This window comes from Ambystoma mexicanum, chromosome 1q, assembly GCF_040938575.1.
Source record: "Ambystoma mexicanum isolate Mex_15411 chromosome 1q, UKY_AmexF1_1, whole genome shotgun sequence".
NCBI classification, from domain to species: Eukaryota; Metazoa; Chordata; class Amphibia; order Caudata; family Ambystomatidae; genus Ambystoma; species Ambystoma mexicanum.
Window position 1 is genome coordinate 69,089,442 of NC_090922.1, and position 19,632 is coordinate 69,109,073.

Consider the following 19,632-nt stretch of genomic DNA (forward strand, 5'->3'; position numbering starts at 1 on the left):
CGAGCCCACGCCGGAGCAATGAGGATCATCCAGGAACCGAACTTCCGTAACCTCCGCAGCACTTGCGGGAGGACGGTGACTGGAGGAAATGCGTACAGCAGCGGGAATGACCACTCCACCACGAACGCGTCTCCTAAGGCTCCTTTTGGAGGAAATTCCCACGAGCAGAACCTCTCGCACTTCCGGTTGACACTGGAGGCGAAGAGATCCACTTGAGGGGTCCCCCAAAGGGCGAAGATCTCCAGGAGAATCTCCTGAGCCAACTCCCACTCGTGAGAGATCGAGCTCTGCCTGCTCAGAGCGTCCGCCGTCACGTTTTCGACTCCAGCCAGATGAACTGCCGAGATCGAAACTTCCTGCTGGATGGCCCAGAACTTGAGCTGCATCGCCTCCCTGCACAGAGGAAGTGACCCTTCCCCCCCTTTTTGTTGAGGTAGTGCATGGCCACTGTGTTGTCCGTCAGGATCAGGACATTCTTTCCTCGCACAGTCGGCAGAAAAGCCTTCAGGGCTAGCCTGACGGCCCTCAGCTCCAACAGATTGATATGGAGTCTGGACTCCGACGGAGACCAACGACCGCTGACTGTCAGCTCGTTGGCATGAGCTCCCCATCCCATGAGGGATGCATCCGTCACGATCGTCACCTCCGGCAAGGGAAGCCAAATTGGAGCCCCCTTCATCAAGTTGCCTTCGACGGCCCACCACAGAAGGTCCCGGGCGACCGAGGGCGGCACCTGAACCGGGTCCGACATCCTGCCGGAGAACTGCAACCATTGCATCTTGAGTGCCCACTGCAAAGATCTCATCCGCAGGCGAGCCTCTGGCACCAGAAGAATGCAGGATGCCATGAGGCCGAGCAACCTCAAGAACTCGAACGCTGGGAGCGTCTGGGCATGCTGAAACTTGTGCACCATCTGCTGAATGTGAAGAGCCCTCACCTGGGGAGGAAAACACTGCCCCAGGGAAGTGTCGAGCACTGCTTCGATGTACTGGAGCCGCTGTGTTGGCATCAAATGGGACTTCTTTAAATTGAGGGAGAAGCCCAGCCTGTGAAGGGAGTGGCAGGTGACGGACAGATGATCCAGGACTTGCTCGGGAGAGCTCCCCCTGATCAACCAATCGTCCAGGTAGGGGTAGACGTGAATCCCCCCTTGCCTGAGATGCGCTGCCACCACCACCATGAGCTTGGTGAAAACCCTCGGGCCGGAGGTCAATCCGAACGGCAGGACCCGAAACTAAAGTGCGAGTCGCCAACCGCGAACCTCAGGTACTTCTTGTGCTTGGGATGGATCGGCACATGGAAGTAAGCATCCTTGAGGTCGAGAGACACCAACCAGTCCTGAAGCTGAAGGGCCTGGAGGACTAGAGAGAGAGTAACCATCTTGAACTTGTCCTTCCTGAGGAGTTTGATCAAACCGCGCAAGTCCATGATGGGTCTCAATCCCCCGTCTTTCTTTGAAATCAAAAAATAAGGGGAATACCAACCCTTGTTCCTCTCCGCTACAGGCACCAGTTCTATGGCGCCTTTCTCCAGCAGGGCTTGAATTTCATGCGCAAGGAGCGGATCCGGACTCTGCAAAGAGAGGTTCCCCGGTGGATTGTCGTGAGGCCTCTGCCGAAAGGGAAGACAGTAGCCATGGGTTATGATCTCCAGAACCCACACATCTGAAGTAATGGCACACCACTCTACAAGATGCTGCGCCAGCCTTCCCCCAACCGGCGAACCATGGGACATGGCCTCCTGACTGAGTGGTAGCGGCTGCGGCGTTACCTGAGGGCAAAGAGGCAACTGCCCGAGCGGCCTTGGCACCACGGGTACCCTGTCGTCCACCTCTGGTACCCCTGCGTTGGCCTCTTTGACTGCCAGCTCCTCTCGCTTTACTGAAGGACGAGTAATAGCAAAAGGAACCACCCCTCCATTGCTGTCCCCTAGGACGAAAAGGCGGAGGTTGGCGAACTGCAGCGCCCAACGACTTTGCTGCAGCTTTGGAGGTCTGCAACCTCTCAAGGCTCTCGTCAGCCTTGCTGCCAAAAAGGTGTTCACCGTCAAAGGGCATGTTGAGGAGCCGGGACTGCACATCAGGAGCAAACCCCGACTTCCGCAACCACGCAAACCTGCGTATCACGGTGCTCGCCGCCATGGACCTGCTGACGCATTCAGCCATGTCCAAACCCGACTGAACGGACTCACATATGGCATCCTTACCATCCTGGACCATAGCAAGGAAACCATCCCGTTCGTCCCCTTCGGGAATATGTTCAGCCGCTAACCCAACACAGTTCCACAGAGTGTGTGTGAAACGAGACAAGGCACAAATGGAGTTGGCCGCCTGAAGCGCCATACCACCAGAAGAAAACACTTTCTTCGCCCAGCCATCAAAACGTTTGTCGTCCCTATCAGGAGGGATGGTAGGGTACGACGCCTGCTTTGCCGGGGCCGTGGCCGCCTGCACCACCAAACTCTCCGGAGTGGGGTGCCTGGTCAAGTAGCAGGGGTCGCTACTGGCTGGACGGTATTTTCGCGACAAGGACCTGCCCACTGCCGGGAGACTCTCCGGAGCAGTCCAAGCCGCCGCCACCCTTCTCTGTAGAGCCATATGAAAAGGCAGTACCGGGTCAGTTGGGGGACCAACATCAAGGATGTCCGTGAGATCATCCTGCACATACTCCCCTGGGGGAGCAGACCATCCCAAGTACTCGGAAACCCTAGCCATAAGGCGCCGGTAAGAGGAATCGGCAGGAGAGCCAGGCTCAGGCCTACAAAACTCTACCTCCGGAGAGGTGTCCAGTCCACTGGCATCATGCAGTGACTGCCTCAAATCGTCAAATTGACTATGGCCCGAGACCATTTCATCTGGAACCTGACTAGGAACCAGGCCATCAGAATCCTCATCCACCTCCGAAATATATTCCAGGTGGCGAAAAGAAGGCACCCGAGAGTGCTTGCTCTTAAGCAGAGCCTTCCTAGGGGGTTCCCCCGTGCCACGGGGTACCTCCGACACCCCAGTCTCGAAAGGCGTCGAGGGCGTCGAGTGAATCGGCGCCGGCGTCGAGAGAACAGGCATTGGCGCCGAGAGGATCGGCGTCGACGTCAGATGCAGAGCCGCCAGCATCGACGGCGTCGACACAGTCCTCGAAGCCGGAGCTCCGAGCGTGTCCTTCGACGACCTGAGCGTCGACGACTTCCTCGGAGCCTCGAGAAAGCCTGTCGACGCCCTCGACGCCTCAGGCGTCGATGTCTTCCTCGAAGACATCACAGGTGCACACGGTCTCGAACGCGTCGAGGACCGGGACCTGGAACGGGTACGTCGAGAACGAGTCCCCTTGTCCGAACGGGACCTCTCACGTGACTCGCCCCGACCACTCTTGCGAGTGGTGTCTCTCGACCTCTCACGGCCGACCCCACTCGGGGGCGCGGACGGCTTAGTACCCTGCGACTCAAGAATCGCCAGCATTTTCTTCCCGAAGGAAGCCCATTCCTCTGGCGTCGCACGGCTGGTGGGGTAAGCGACGTGCCGGGCAGAGTCCTCAGAAGAGGACCTGGAAGACGACCGCTGTCGGCGCTTCCGAGAATGTTTCCGAGAATGCTTCGAAGAGGCCGAGGAGTGGCGAGACCGACTCCTAGAAGGAGACCCACGAGACTTCCGACGATGACGCGGAGAGTCACCTCTCGAATCATCCATCGAAAGCCCTGCAGACTTCGACTTCCGGGGCTTGGACACCCGACCTACCGTCAACTTCTTACGTTCCCGTAAGGCCTTGGACGTGAGCGACTGGCAGTCGATACAGTCATCCGTGTCGTGGGCCTCCCCGAGGCACCAGAGGCAGGCGTTGTGCGAGTCCGCCACCGACATCTTGGACCCACACTCCCCGCACTTCTTGAAGCCCGGACGCGGGGCCGAAGACTAAGTAGAAGACATCTTCACACCAAGGATTTTCTCACAAAAACGAACAGGTTCGAAGAACCGAGAAGAACACAACTCCAAAGCGTCGAGACGTAACCGAGATTCACGAAGCAGCACGTTCACGGAAAAAATAGAACTGAGGCTACGGGCGTCGTGCGTCCTACTTATCACATCGGATGACGTCAGACGTCGGAGGAGGTCCTCGACTCGACGCAGGACGCAGACGCCGGGAAAAAAGTTTCCGAAGCAGCACAGCTCTGGTGATTACATGTCATAGATATGGAATACGTCGGAGGACCCAATCCCCTCGAAACAAGGCTGTGGCGGAAGACAGAAGGATAGAGCGAAAAAGAGGTACTATCCCTGCCTACTGTTCACTCTCAACTAGGTTGCGGTGTTACGACGCCTGTCTAATAGTGACAGAATAAGAATGAAATTACCAACTTCTATGATGTGTAATACATTCAGCCTAGTATGTCCAGTACCACTCTCCTCCAGATCAGTTGAAATCGGAAGAGAGTACGAGTAAAAGCAGCAGCACACCAGGGAAGGTAAAAAGGATACATTCTTCCTTTTTAGAAAACTCGTGTGGCATCTAATGGGATAGACAATCCTTTAATAACCCATTGATTGTCACACTGACCCTGGGTTGCTAGGGTTAAAATGACACAAACATACAGGAAGAGGATAAATTCCTATTCCAACAACACAAAGACAATACAGTCACCGCTTCCCATGCAGGGCTTATTTTTACTAACGGGAAGTAGGACAATATAAAACGGTTTGTTCAAGCTAAAAAATAGGCAAATTGGTGCCTTTTTAGATGTAACAAACACTGTCGACCGGTTTCAGTAGCCTAACTTTGATAAAGCCACATTCATCAGGACAGTATAAGCTTCCTCAAAAGCTAGTATATTTCATAAGTCGGAGACCAGTTTGTGAGAAATAAAAAACGGTAGATGGAGTAGTACGTTACCACCTTGCCGTTGGTGTCATAGGACTGGAACAGTCTGGGAAGGAGCCTGTGGGATCAAAACAAAGTAAACCACAGTCACTAGACGGCTGCTAGATTCCATGTTGGATTATGAATTGACACTACAATTCATGTCATCCATGTAATACAGTCAGAGGTTGTCTCTAGACACCACTTCATCTTTTAATCTTAATATGTAATTCTCATCTCCTTGCTAAATAGCATAACACCTGTATTCAATATATACCATACCGTATGTTAGAAGTAGGGTGTTGGATTAAAAATGTTCTAACATCCATGCAAGATACTCATTTATGGTTCTCAGAGAACGAACTCACCCTCAATTTTCCTTGGCCTCAGATTTAAAGCAGAGTATGCCTCAGAATGTGGCACGGCTTAGCTGACCAGTCCACGTGGTGTTCATCTGTAGATAAAATACAGAGTTATAATCAGATTTAAGGCACTAATTTCCCAAGTGTGCCAGTGTGTATCAGACACTGATCATAGTGCCACTGCTGAATTTAGGAGTTCTGTTTAAATTGGACACATTTTGGCCAAAAGCAACAGACTGGGAGACATAGCCTGGCATAGTCTTATAGTAGGCAGGAACTTGATTTTGAAAGGGCACGTTATCCCGTGAAAGCACGGGTAAAGGAATGTTTAATATTCAGGATTTCAGCGGTTCCCCAGCACTCACTTTTTGACACCCTCCAAGGACATCTCCTGGATTACAACAAAAACGCCTGACACAAGCGCGTCCGCGGGCGTGTAATGTTCTCTGTGTTATGAAGGAGAGAAGGGGAGGATTGATCCACTCTTCCACGTCACGTGACATGTCCAAACATGTCCAGACTATCGCTCTGTAGGTTGTCTCGAATGCTAATGATGAGGTCCGGTTGCTGGGTAATATTGAGGTTGTTGGGCTGGGCCCGGTTGGCCACAGGGGCTCGCAGTTGGAGTCAACCCAGTTGCCCGTTGGGGTAGGAATATTTCCTGTCTTTTAGTTTTGAAGGGAGGGGGTGGTGGGTGGGAGCTGGGGGAATTAAGTTCAGGGGAAAAGAGGGGCAAGTTTTTTCGCATTCAGGCATGTTGAAACACTACGGCAGGCAAACACCTAGATCATCACCTACCCAGGGTGTCCCTGGGCTGTCTCGGAATGCATCGGAACCCGGCGCGGGAGTGCCTTTCGCCAGCGCCATAGCAACACCTATCAGGGCATCCCATGGGGCAAGCTGACGAAAGAGAACTCGGGAGTGCTGACATGGAACGTCCAGGGCCTCATTTTTCCGGGCAAACGTAGATCAGTGGAGCACACACTCAGTCAGATGGAGGGAGACATCGTCTTTCTGCAGGAGACTCACCTGCTCCAAGTCGATGAAGCTCGGGTGAGATTCAAGAGGTTCAAAGCAAGATTCTTTGCCACCTCTGGGGGAAGAAAAGAGGCGTAGCTATCCTGCTAAATGAACAAGTCCCTCTGACGAGAATCACTGTAAAGCGCGACCCCGGGGGCAGGTACATTTTGCTGAAGGGGTGGCTGGTGGAACAACCAATTACCTTAATCTCCATTTATGGCCCAAATACCGGCCAGAACATATTTTGTGCGAAACTCACTCCACTAATTTTGACTTTCGCGGAGGGACACCTAATTATCGGGGGGGATTTTAACGCTGTTCCGGACCCCAACGCAGATAAAACGCTCCCACCGTCCAAGTTAGACTTCGCCTCAGCACTAGCCTTATCCAAACTCTTTAGGGACACGGTGACGGTGGACGCGTGGAGGTTGGCCAATGGGGGGGACTGAGGCTTCACGCACTATTCCCATGCCCATAGAGGTTTCTCTAGAATTGACCTGTTACTGATCACAGCCGCTATCTACCCATGCTTAGAGGGGGTAAGGATTCACTCAGGGACAATCTCGGACCATGCATCCGTTGTGGTGGACCTACGCATCCAGGGTCCCCCCTCCCCCCACCTTCAATGAGGTGTTGAAAGCTATGCAACTCTCTTTTGTTGGACGCAAATGTAAAAAGGGAAACTGAGGAAACTTTAAAGAACTACTTCTCAGAAAACCGGGTGAAGGAGACCCCCATTGGGGTTGTCTGGGATGCCATGAAGGCGGTGATTCGGGGAGCACTCATAAGCACCGGGGCTGAGCTACGAAGGGTTTCAAGGATCCTAGGGGCTAAACTAGAGGGGACTGTCACCTCTTTGGAAAAAGACCTACAAGGTCGCTGGTCCAGGAAGGGGGAAAGGGCGCTACTCAAAGCTAGAATAGCGCTAGAGATGCACTGGGCGCACCGCTCAGCGAAATACCTGGTGTTCACTAAACAGTTCTATTATAGCAGATCCAACAAAGCGAATCGCATCCTAGCATACAAGCTAAAAAGAGTCCACACTAGGAATAATATAGCCCGCCTCAGGGACAAGATGGGTCATATCCATTATGACAACCGGGACAAGATGAAGGTGCTTGTAGAGCACCACAAAGCGATCATGTCGGGCCCTCCTACAATCCTCGCGGGGCTACCGGAATGTCTTAGCGCTAGCATAACCCACGACCACCAGTCCAGATTGAGCACCTTAGAAGGTCCGATCACATTGGAAGAAACGACTGAGGCCATTAAAACCTTGAAAAATTCCACCTCGGGGCCCGATGGATTAACGGCTAAATTTTATAAATCCTTTTCCCACATCTTAGCCCCACATCTAACTGGGCTATTCAACTCATTTCTGGCGACAGGGGCTATCACTAAGTCAATGGGGGAATCGGTAACGGTTCTCCTGCACAAGTCGGGTAAAGATCCCGAGGACCCTGCGTCATATAGACCTATTTCCCTACTGAATAATGACAGTAAACTTTTCTCAAAAATCCTGGCATCCAGGCTGAATGCACACCTCCCGCACATTATAGATCTAGACCAAACAGCATTTATCCCAGGGAGGGGTGCACATGATAATATTAGGCGTATTATAAACCTCATCGAAGGCGCCACCAGAACAGGGGAGGGGACGCTGGTAATTTCATTGGATGCACATAAAGCGTTCGACCTGGTGGATTGGGGCTACATCTGAACCATTCTGCAGCACTGGGGCTTTGGCAGGAACTTTGTGACCTGGGTGATGGCTAATTGCCAGTTCCCGACGACGCAACTGCGGGTCAACAGCAATAGGTCAGAGACGCTTAATATCTCCAGGGGCACGAGGCAAGGCTGCCCCCCTTGTCACCTCTGATCGTCACGCTCTCCATGGAGCCATTCGCGAATAGGGTCCGGAATAACCTGGGGATTTGGGGGCTCTCGGTGGGAAATCGGGAGTATAAAGTAGCGTTATATGCGAATGATGTCCTGCTCACGATAACTGACCCCCTTCTTTCGCTGGCCTCTCTTTGAAAAGAAATCAAAGTATTCGGCCAGCTCTCGGGGTTCAGGGTGAATCTGGACAAATCGCAAGCAATGGCAATCAACCTTACCAAACGGCAGAAGGCGGGCCTTCGCCAGACCATCCCAATCCCATTGGCCGCCTCGTCCATAGAGTACCTGGGTGTCTGGATCCCTAGAGATCCATCCTTAACGTACCAGTGCAAGCTCCCACGGCTGTTCGGCGAGCTCAAGCGAGATTTGGAACAATGGCAAGCGCAGGAATTATCGTGGCTTGGCAGCATAGCTGCGGTGAAGATGAACTTGGTCCCCAGGTTGCTATACTTCTGCGCTGCCCTGCCAGTGCATATCCCAGATAAGGAACTTAGGTCCCTACAAAGGAACGTGCAGAAGTTTATCTAGGGAGGACAGGGGGGGGGATTCGCTATTCTGGAAGGCCCAGAATAGCGAAGAAAATCTTGCTCCGGGGGAGGGAGCTGGGTGGCTTGGGGGGCCAGATGTAAACAGGTATACGCTAGCGGCACAGCTGTCTCACGCGTTCGCCTGGGTTCTCCCTTCAGACTGTCCCTTGTGGAGGAGCATAGAAGAGGCCTGGAGCCGGTGCCTTTGGTGGATCTCCCGCACCTCCCGCCTATCAAAAGCCAAGGTAAACTAGGCCCGTTAGCATCTACCAGCAATACGGTGTGCAAATGGAAAGCGGCAGCCCGCAGATGGGGTTGCACTGCCTGGTTAGGCCCACTCATCCCTTGGTGGAACAACCCTGAATTCACCCCTGGAAACTCCGCACATGGGTTAGCTGAATGGCAGGCTGGAGGGCTCCGGATCCTATCGGATTTCCTGGAGGAGGGCCACCCCCTTTCCTTTGAGAGGTGTACGGAGAAATTTGGGGTCTCAGAATTAGAGAGGTTCCCGGACTCACAATTGCGGCACTGGGCCTCAAATCGGGTGGTGAAGATAAAGAGGGGAAGAGCCCTTTCGGCTCTTGAGCTCACTCTTACAGCACCGAAAGGCAGGGGGAAGGTGTCCTCACTCTACAAACTCCTAGATAGAACCGACCCCTCCACAAAGGAGAGATACATAGATACATGGTGGATTGGGAGAGGGATCTCGGACGGGAGATAGATTCCACGGAATGGGGGAAAATTCGGTCCAGGTTGCATAAAAGCACTCAATGTGCCACAAACAAAGAATGCGGCTACAAGATTTGTTATAGATATTATGCAACGCCGGCTCAACTGCATAAACTCAACTCGGACATCTCTCCGAACTGCTGGAGAGGCTGCTCTGAAATAGGCTCCCTGTTCCACCTCCTCTGGTCCTGCCCTAGAGCCGAGAAATATTGGAGGGAGGTTGTAGGTCATATCAAAGAAATCACGGGTCTGTCCATCTCCTGGGATCCGGGGGTTATTCTCTTGGGTGAAATGGGGGGAGGGGCATTCCCGGTGTCCGGGCACAGGTCACGATTACACACCCATCTGCTTCTAGCCGCAAAGATTGCACTGGCCCGGGTTTGGAACAGCACACAGGGTCCGGTAAAATCACTATGGTGGTTTAAATGCTGGGAAGTGGTGGTAGCCGAAAAAATCTCTTCGATCCGCGCGGGAACCTAGGCTCCTTCTTAAACACTTGGGCTCCTCTGATGGACTTTGCTACAAAATACCTCGCCCTCACCCAAAGGCCCCCACTCACACGCTGGTTGCAGGACTGAGAGGCCCTGTTGGGGTCTCAACAGGCTCTGGGCAAGCTTCCTGCCGGACTTGGAGCATTGACCAGCCTTTTCTTCCATTGGGTCGACGTGACACAGTGTTTGTCAATTGCAACTGCTAATGTTGACAATGCGATGTCTGCTGTTTTCACTTGTTAATATGCTTAATAAAAAGTATTGTTGAAAAAAAAATATGTATGTAAGGAAAAGTTGGCTAACTTATGACTAAGTACTTAATTGCTCTCGTTTCCTCTATTCTATTTTGTAGCCCATGCACTTATTTCAAGTGGGCTTTATAGAAATACCACCAGGTATGTATAACACAAAATCGAGTTATCAGAGTCCCATTTAACTGGGATGAGCACAAGGGACATCCGCCTATACGAGTCACCTTAGTGGTATAAACCTTTGACTCTATTCAGTTCACAGCATATGCATGGTTCATTATCTGCATCTACAATTTGTGGTCTAGACACATGTACCTGTTCTAATGGGATTAGGTCTAGATAGTGGACCATGTCTGTGTTCAGATGTTCGCACAGGTTGCGATGTTGCTTTTGGTGTTGCACGGTAGCAATGCATGGACTACGTAACTGCACCATTATGTTTAGATATGAGTGCTAATCAGCAGCCTTTATGAGTCTAATTGCAATGGTTCTTATAAAATGCCCCCCCTTTTTTAAATAAAATCTTTCGTTTCTAATATTTATTTGGAATTGGAATGCCAATTGTGTATCCTTTATATTATTTTATTATTACGGTACATGACTATGTGTTTGCACTGTTGCATAATGTATTTGTATTGCTTTCTATATGTACCTTTGAAATGACATGTGTATTCTCATGAATTGCTTTCCCTCCCCAAATGCCTCTGAATTGGCCGTTTTAAATCTTTATGTTCTATTACTTTATTTGAATCTATTCAAATTCATACACATGCATAGCTTTGCAAATTCTTTCTGTTATATAGCTCTGCAACGGTTTATATCTATGTTACTTTGTGGATACGACCCTGGAAAAAGACCTGCTGGTTGAAACACTTGTCGGCTACATTTATCTGGGTATGTTTTTTTATACTCTTTATTTAGATTATTCAAAAATAAATACAATTAAGAAAAGACAGACATAAGTGAAACGATCAAAGTATAACAAACTATAAAAATGAGAATAAAAACATAACTAGTCAAATACTTTGCAGATAAAACAAACAATAAATGACCATTCACCAATCATTAACTATCTCTAATACTACACTTACAACTAACCAACAAGAATACAACATCAAAGACATCACAAACATCAACCCCCCCCTCCGACCCCCAACCACCCAAGGGGAATAAGCTAAGAAACAAAAATTCCTGACAGAGCATCAGGCATAAAATTCATTGAATTTACTCCACTGCTCATCATAAATATTCTCTTGGTGTAGTCTGCCCAATTTCAATTTCTCAGAACGAGAAAGCATTTGCACTTGAACTACCCAATCTTCCACACACGTTTTTTTCCTAGTCTTCCAAACTCTCAATATCAGTCGGACAGCAACCAAGAAGACCTTAGCAACCCAACACAACATCAGATAATCAGGATGTCGCACACCACTCGAGGATTTCAAAATCACTGCCAACGGATTTCTAGGAAAAGTGATCACACACACCATATCAACTCTATCCAAAACTTCATTCCAAAACCCCATTAACTTTTCACAGCCGCATAACATATGCAGCAAAGTTCCCTTCTCTTTCAAACAACCCAGGATCTATCGGAATCACTAAAACCCATTTTAAACATCCTATCCGGAGTCCAAAAAAGACGTCCTAAAGTCCTCTGATGAATAAAGCGCAAATTCAAATCAGCCTTGCCCCAATTGGAACCTTCCACATATTTTCCCAATCTTTCAAAGAAATGACCTCTCCAAGTTCTTCAGACCATGCACATCTCAATTTATCCCACAACACTAAGGATCGATCATCAGTCGGAAACAGTTTCAGCAAACTAGACATCTCGTGAGAAGCAGTAGAAAGAAGATCACAACTCTCAGGTCTTTGCAACAAAGGCAGGTCAATCATCAGACTTCTCTCCAACATCAAAGCAGCCAACAAATTATATCTTCTCAACTCCCTCTGATGTAGACCAAATATAACCTTCAAATCCTCAAAAGACTTCATACCCCCATCACACCAAATGTCTCCCAATAACAATATACCCCTATTAATACAGCTCCTCGAATTCAACACCCTGTTATTAATCTGCAAACCTGGATTATGCCAGATAGAAGCTTCCTCATATAAAAATAATCCTTGTCCACCACCAGAAACCAAAGAGACAATAACATCTTTAGTAACCATCACAGATTGCAATTTAGCCATTTGTCGTGGTAATTTACCAAAGCAGTACAAACTTTTCACCTGGAAAGGACTCAACATATTTTCCTCAATTCTAGCCCAGACCAGAACTACAAATCTATTCGTAGAGAAGTAAACAGATGATTTTCTTAAAAAAAAACATTGAAATAATTCTCAAGAACAGGATAACCAAAACCACCCTCCGAAGTCCCTCGAATCATTACATATCTCGGTATTCTGGGCCTTTTCTTAGCACCCCATAACAATTCCTGAAATACCTTATCCACCCGACCAATAGTTTTTTTTCGAAAACTTCAATGGAAGAGACTGAATAATGTATAAAACCTTGGGTAAGAGCACCATCTTGATGGCATTGACTTTAGCCCAAACCGACAATGGTAGCCTTTCCCATTTACAAATGTCCCTCCTAAGAGTTTCAACGATTTTATCAACATTAAACCCAACCAACCTCTTCATATCTCTAGTGAGATATACACCCAGGTATTTCACAGCACTATTTTTTATCTGTGTATGTTGATCATAAATTGAAATAGTAATTGCACAGTGTGGTCGTGTTCATTTGGTTATCTTATCTTTTGGACATCTTGGGCAAAGGGTCCTTTTATACAGCAGTTACACACCCGGTTACTATTGGGTTTATTCTTTCAGCACAAAGTGGCTTTTGCGTAGACAAGCGCACAGGGTTACATTCTTCTGCCCCCTTGGTTTTGTCTGCTGATGCATATGGAACAAGTTACTTACCTGTAACTGTTGTTCTCCAGCATGGGTCTGGCATGGATTCACATGCTCATGAATATTCCCCGTCGTCAGGCTGGGAATCCTCGGTAAAGAAAAAATCAGTATCAGTTTCGTTTCTGATCTGTCTTTCTTAGTAGTAACCAATCACTGATCTCTGGGTCATACTGCCCCCAGCCAATGACTGCCCTCTCCCTAAGCCCCGCCTCTGGCAGCCATCCTCAGATTTGGTAGCACGCCAAGTGGAAGTATGACCAAATGAAGAGCCGCAGAGGGGTAGGTGGGAGGGTTCGCATGTGAATCCATGCCAGACCCATGCTGGAGAACAACAGTTACAGGTAAGTAACTTGTTCCTTCTCCAGCATGGGGTCTGGCATGGATTCACATGCTCATGAATAAAAGAATACATAGCAGTATACACATGCACAACCACGGGAGGTGGCAAAGGCTCAACATTAAGCATTACATACCAACTCAACATTAAGCAATTCTTACCTCCTCATCAGGGTCATCTTAGGCAAACAGGTTGCGCAGTACTGCTTGGCCGACCCTGGACTCCTCCCTGGAGTCCCGATCAACACAGTAGAATCTTGTGAAGGTGTGCGTCGACCTCCACGTAGCAGCCCTGCAGATGTCCAGCAGGGGCACACCAGACAGGAACGCTGTGGTAGCGGCGATCGCTCTGGTCGAATGGGCTCTCGGACGGCCGAGCAGCGGTCGGTTTGCCAACCGGTGACAGTGCCTGATGCAGCCGGAGAGCCATCTGGAAATGGAAGTCTTCGAGAGAGCCTTCCCTTGATTCACAGACCCAAAGTTCACCAACAGTTGTGACGTCTTCTGAAAACTCTTTGTGCAGTCCACGTAGAACTTCAGCGCTCTAGCTACATCCAGCGAGTGCAAAGTCCTCTCGGCCGGCGTCGAAGGCGACGGGAAGAAAACTGGTAACACCAAGGGCTCGTTGAGGTGGAAGTCTGCCGGCATCTTGGGCATGAAGGAGGGGTGCGTCCTCAGCACCACCCTCGTGTCATGAAAAGTCAAGTATGGAGGCTTGCAAGATAGGGCCTTGATCTCTCCCACTCGTCGTGCGGAGGTGATGGCCACAAGGAACACTGTCTTCCATGACAGGAACTCCAAAGGCGCCGAATGCATAGGCTCGAATGGGGCCCCCATGAGCCTGGTCAGCACAACATTAAGCTCCCACGCTGGGGCAGGAGCCTTCATCGGCGGGAACAATAGGAATAGTCCCTTCATAAATTCCTTCACCAGGCGATGAGACCACAAGGACGCCCGTCTCATAGTTCTGGTATATCGGGAGATGGCAGCCAGATGTATTTTGATGGAGGCGTGAGCCAGTCCAGCTTTGGCCAGCGACAGTAGGTACGGCAGTACTTGAGGGGCCGTAATCCGCAGAGGGTTAATCTTCTGTGCACGGCACCAGACAGAGAACCTCTTCCATTTATGACCGTAACACTTGAGAGTTGAGGACGCCCTGGCCTTTGCAAGAACCTCTCTGCAATCAGCCAGTATATCGTACCCTCCAAACTCTAGTGCTGCAGGAGCCAGGCCTGCAAGTTCAGCAACTGTGGGTCGTGATGGAGAATGGGGCCTCCTTCTCTGGAGAGGGGGCAGTGCAGGTGTGCAACTGGCAGGGAGGGGACCTGGGCCGAGAACAGAGGGTAGCCAGGTGACCAGTGCAGTTTCAGCCAGGAGTTCAGTTTTCAGAGAGGCAGGGAGGCTGTTCCAGAGGGAGGCCCCAGCCAAAGAAAGAGATCTACCACCAACTTGTTGCTTGGAGAAGCGACAGACCCTGAGAGAGTTGGAGGTGGCTGAGCGAAGAGCTTGAGAAGGAAGATATTTAGGAAGAGAGAGTTGAAGGTATTGAGGCCCTAGGACCCAGAAGGTCTTGTGGACGATGCAGAGTGTTTTGAACTTAATCCTCGCAGCCACTGGGAGCCTGTGCAGAGATTTCAGTCCTGGAGAGATACAATCTCTGGGCTTGAGGCCAAGGACAAGTCTCGCAGTCCTGTTCTGGATGAGTTGCAGAGGGCGGAGAGTAGAGGCAGGCAGATTTGTAAAGAGGCTGTTGCAGTAGTCCAGCCTAGAGAGAACCAGAGCTCTGGAGGCAGTGAGCTTCTGACGGAAGGAGAAGAAAGAAGGAATCCCACTGAGGAGGTACAGCTGATAGTGCAACTTCTTAGAGACGTCAGAGATGTGAGGAGAGAAGGAGAGTGTGGAGTCGAAGATTACCCCAAGGTTTTTAGCCTCACAGGTGGGAGCAGGAAGAGGGCAAAGAGAGGCCGGCCAGAGAGAGACAGGAAAGGAGGGAGCAGGTGTGCCAATGAGGAGAATCTCAGTCTTACTGGAATTAAGGCAGAGATCATTGGCAGCATACACTACTGGATAGCCGACAGTCTGAGATGAGAGAAGGAGAAGATGTGGCTGAAGGGGGCCTGAAAATGAGCTGAGTGTCATCCGCATTGCACTGAAAGTTGGGGCAGAGAGCCGCAATGTGGTGGGCAAGAAGTGCCAGGTATTGGTTAAACAGCCAGGGAGAGAGGGTAAACCCCTGGGGAACTCCACAGGTAGAGATGGAGAGAGAGGAAGGACCCAAGCTGGAACTGGGAGGGTCGATCGGAGAGGAAATAAGCGAGCCAAGCCAGGGCCTGATCGGTGATACCCAGGTTATCACGGAGACGGTTGAGCAGGACAGCATGGTTGACCGTGTCAAAGGCAGAAGAGAGATCAAGTAAGATGAGGACACATGGGTGTTGGAATCAAGGTTGGAGAGCAGGTCTTCACGGATGTTCAGGAGAGCAGTGTCCGTGCTTCTGGCACCTCTGAAGCCAGACTGATGGTCATGGAGACAACAAACAGATTCAGTGTGGAGATTAAGCTGGGAGATGGCCAGCTTTTCCAGGAGTTTGCCCAGGAAAGGAGTGATAGAGATTGGGCGATAGTTAGGAGGGGTAGAAGGAGGGGTCGGCAGAGGGTTTCTTGAGAAGAGGGTGCACAAGGGAGTGCTTCAGAGGGAGAAGAGAAGACTCCAGTGGCAAAGGAGTGGTTGCAGAAGTCAGCCAGAGCAGAAGCCAGAGTGTCAATGTGGTCCTTGATGGTTTTGGAGGAACAGGAGTGAACCTGTTTTGACGAGACTTTCATAGATCGGACTTGTCTAAAGACCTTGTCTGGGGAGAGCAGGGGAAAGGCAGAGAAGGAGGGAGGAGAGGTGGCCGAAGAAAGGCCAGAGGTAGAGCAGGGAGTAGAGGGAGGAGGCGAAGAGGAAGAGAGAGAGGACAGGATATCCTGAGTTTTAGAGATGAAATGAGAAGCCAGAGCAGTGCAGAGGGCTTGGGAGGGGACAGGAGAGGTAGAGACTGCAGCCGGATTGTCCAGTTCTTTGCAGATTGTAAAGAGTTTGGCCGAGTTGTTAGATGCCGCAGTGACGCAGGCTTGGATGTGGGCTTTCTTCTTGGTGCGGACACAGAGCTGGTATTGCCACGTATCACACGATGTACCGGAAGAGCGCCTTTCCTCTCGGTCACCCTGCACTTGCGTTTGAGGGTAACTAGGTCTGAGTCATACCTGGAGTTGCACTTGGCTTTGGGTTTCAAGGGGATCCTCATGACAGGGCCAAGAACATCAAGAGTATCAGATATAGCTGGGGCTCATTGCAACTCCATAACCCTCCTGCCACCACAGTGTGGTAGAAGCAGTTACTAAACAGGTAAACAGTACATGGCCACATGATGCAACAAGAAAAGTAAAAATCAGCTGCTGCGGGGCAGAGTCCAACCCACTGCAAGCGTTCAAAAGGCTGACAATCACTGGTCGCCTCAAGGCTCTTGGGAGTTCTGGTCGCTGTGTTAATTCTCCAAAATACACAAAGACAGACTGGCTGTAATGTTGTCGACAGCTCGATGGTAAACAGCAAGTCGAGCTAAAGCAGCTTGCAGGCAGACCTGGTCTGGCTCCTAGTCTCAGGTGGATTAGCAATTGGTTGCACTGCCCTGCTCTTGTTTTTTCTATGACTTAGAAGCTGCTCCCTTCTACTCTGGATTGGTATAGAAGCAATCCTTCTTCATACTTGTGGTAAAGTTCATCAGGACCATAGCACCAGACTTTAGAATTATTTGATATAGTGCAGTAGCTGGGGTGATTAAATCTTTACATGTACTTGACAACAATTAACACAAATCAACAAACACAAAGATACATTCAATATGACTACATTTTGTAAACACAATCCTTATATTCTGAAATGTTTATTCACAAAATTCATTCAAAATTGTAGTCACTTAAGCATAACCAATTCTATTCCAAATCATAATCACATCATAATACCAGGAAAAACATGTTTTGAACCTTGCCAGGCTCCTTCTCAAGGCTTCTTTGAATATCATACATGGGAGGTTTTGCGTTTTGTGGTGAAAATGGCTGGTAAAAGTCCTGCGCCCTCCCAAAGGTCCTCCCGGTTACGTTACATCCCCAGTCTTGATCGTTTTGGGATAAGTGGAAAATAGCTTCTCGCCAGCCAACCATTCGGCAACACGCTGTGACAGCCAACCATGTAATTGGTGCCTCCTTTGCAGCCTCCTTTGCCAATCGTGGAGAAAATAAACACCAACCTCAAGATGGCCGCCATACAATCCTGACACCAGACGCACCGATGGGAGGAGCGCTTGCTACCACAAACAAATACGGAAGGTAAGCGAGAGCTTCTCGCATGCAACTTTGTTGCTATAACGCTAGTTTCCCGAGTCTTGCGCTACTTTGTTTCCCCCCTTCTTGTATCCTCCATCCTACCTCTTTGGAGCCTCTCCCTCCCACCTTCTTCCTCATCCTTTCTCGCAGTAATTACCTGCAGCGAGAACCCTGCATTACCTTGCGCCCAGTCCGGATCTCCTTCAGGGGCCTCCGTGACTATTTGGCAGCTGCTGCTGCGACGCTTCTTCTGCAACACTATTCAAATTTCCATTTTGGACTCTGTTCTACATTACCGGGACCTTTGCAGTGCATTGCATGTTTTTTTTACCCCTACAGGTTTTTTGTTCCTTGGATCTGGTGACTAGTCTATCCTGCCAATATCCAGGGGAGTCCAGGCACCAAGGAAGGACCTTTATTTACACAAAACTAAGATCAAGTCTTCAAACAAGCTACAGGTTTGTTTGTTTGTTTGTTTGTTTATTTATTTATATTGCGCACCAGACCCTTAGGTTACCGGGCGCAGCAACAAGTATATGCGAAGCTTACAATGTTACAATGTTATATAAATGAATTTACAATATTACACCATATTGCACAAATTACAAGAATGTACAGATAAAGATTTGCCGTATTTACATGAATGTACAGTTAGCAACATACAGGATTTGCGGTAATAAGCATAAAGGTTGATGTCACGTCAGGGTGCATTGGGTCGGACTACACTTGTGAGTGTTCGGGTGTTAAGTCGTTGTTGGCGATAATGTGTTTGATAAGGTTCCTTCTGAAATAGGGGAAGGGTTGGTCAGCTCTTAGGTTAGGTGGCAGGGCGTTCCACAGGTTAGCAGCTTTCACAGGGAAGCAGGCGCCACCAATTTTGGCGAGTCTGAATCTAGGTACTGCCAAACAATTGGAATTGGCGATTCTCATGGGTCTATTAGAAGTTTTTCTTTTTATTTTGTCCATTAAGTAGCTGGGAGCTGCATTATTTAAGGCCTTATGGGTTAATGAGATCATTTTTAGCTGGATTTTATTCTCCGTAGAGAGCCATTTATGTTGCCGCCTAGTCGCGGAGATATGCTCCCTCTTTTTTATTCCTAATGCAGCTCTGAGAGCATTATTTTGTAGAATTTGAAGTCTTAGGGTAGTGGCTTTATTGGCGCTACTGTATAGGGCATTACAGTAGTCTAGTCGGGAAAGAATTAAGGCTCTAGCCAGGATTAGGCAGCTGGTATTGGACAGGAAGGGCTTGCCTGCTCTGATCAATTTACAAGTGTAGGCAGTAGTGGAGGCTAGGGAGGCTGAGAAGTAAAACTGAAACTCGCTGCACTTGGGCATGCAAAGGCTCAGGCTGGAGGGCCTTTACTGACCAATTCCACCTCCGAACACAGGGCTAAAAATGGGACAGCAAAAATACCCCTAACCACCAATTATTGTTTACAACATAAAGCTAATTACAGGTCCCTTTGTGCAAGGTATCTGGCTTTGTGTTGAAAGTAACATTAGTTTCTCCTTCCTACGGAATCAGAGGAGCTGTGGGGTCCAGGAATGGCCGTGTACTGTGCATTATGCTACCTGAAGACCGTAAATTTGTGGGGGGGGGGGGGGGACTCCAAGAGTCCCTCCACGTACTGCTGCCATTTTAGTTCTGAGTTATCAGAAGTAGAGGTTGGGCAGCACCTTCACCCTAGGTGTGTTAGTTTGGAAAAGCAAGTCCAGTCTTCTGATTCTTACAGCGGATTTAGCCATCAGTTTATTATTACGCACCCTTCTCCTTCCTGTGAGCTGAGCACTTCTTGTGCTCCATGCTTGCCGTTTAACAGACTAGTAATGTAGCAAAACAGACAGGTGAATGCTGGAAGATTTTTAACAAATCA

The 19,632-nt window shown here is 49.4% G+C and overlaps 1 protein-coding gene across 2 annotated transcripts in view; it reads right to left on the bottom strand.

The window, feature by feature from the left end:
• The window catches only part of TANGO6 (transport and golgi organization 6 homolog), a 1,470,654-nt gene that overhangs the window by 831,408 nt on the left and 619,614 nt on the right, over positions 1–19,632 (bottom strand). The gene's annotated exons all lie outside the window — the stretch shown is intronic.